Genomic DNA, 861 nt, shown 5'->3' on the forward strand with positions numbered 1-861 from the left:
GGTGAAGTCCTATTGCTCTAACTACCTCAACCTTCACTATGGGAGATGTCTGAAGATATATAATAAACATATTTGTTGATTCATTATCAGATGCTTTTGCATTTCACCACTTTGGTTATTCCAGATCACAGCAGAGCACCACTCTTAGATGATTTTTACTACTCCAGGCTTCTGCTTAGAGTCAACCACTGCTTTGCTTTCTCCTTGGTTACATGAAGGCCAGTCCTTGTAATTTTTTGGAAGCTCCAGTAAGTTTCTCTGCTATTTTCCTTTTTTTCACTTGCAAGTCTTCTAATCTTCAAATGCCAGAGTGCCAGAAGGGATGCCTCAGGCATAAGTGCTGTAAAGAAAAGATCATAAAGCTAGTTAACAGTATTTCAGTCTACCACTTTCAACAGCTCTTCCCAATACTCAAACCCTAGAAGAAATACTTGTTCTCTTTTACAAAAAATCTGTGCAAACAGATTGCTAGTGGTTCACTGGCTGCTGTGTAGGCTATGGTGGAGTTAGTCAGCTACATTTATGCCAGAGACCAGAGATTTCAGTAAATGCACACATGCACAGACACTGCCAGCTCTGTGCCCACCTGTCTGGCTAGCGAGCTCAATTTATCAGAAAACCAACCTCGCAAAAGAATTCTGACGGTTTAACGACCTCAAGAAGAATTAGACAAGTTGCCACAAGAGCAGCAGCAAAAAAAATTAGGATGACAGTACACTGGTATAGATGAAATGGGAGAAAGTAGCAGAAAACTGAGAGATCATTCTAGAAAGTTTATGTTCCTACAGGTATTTCCTGCTCTGAGTTTGCTTACTGTTCAAAAATCCCCTTCAGACAATAGCAGCAATTAAAAAAAAAAAA

The sequence above is a fragment of the Meleagris gallopavo genome, chromosome 7 (assembly GCF_000146605.3).
Source record: "Meleagris gallopavo isolate NT-WF06-2002-E0010 breed Aviagen turkey brand Nicholas breeding stock chromosome 7, Turkey_5.1, whole genome shotgun sequence".
Classification (NCBI taxonomy): domain Eukaryota; kingdom Metazoa; phylum Chordata; class Aves; order Galliformes; family Phasianidae; genus Meleagris; species Meleagris gallopavo.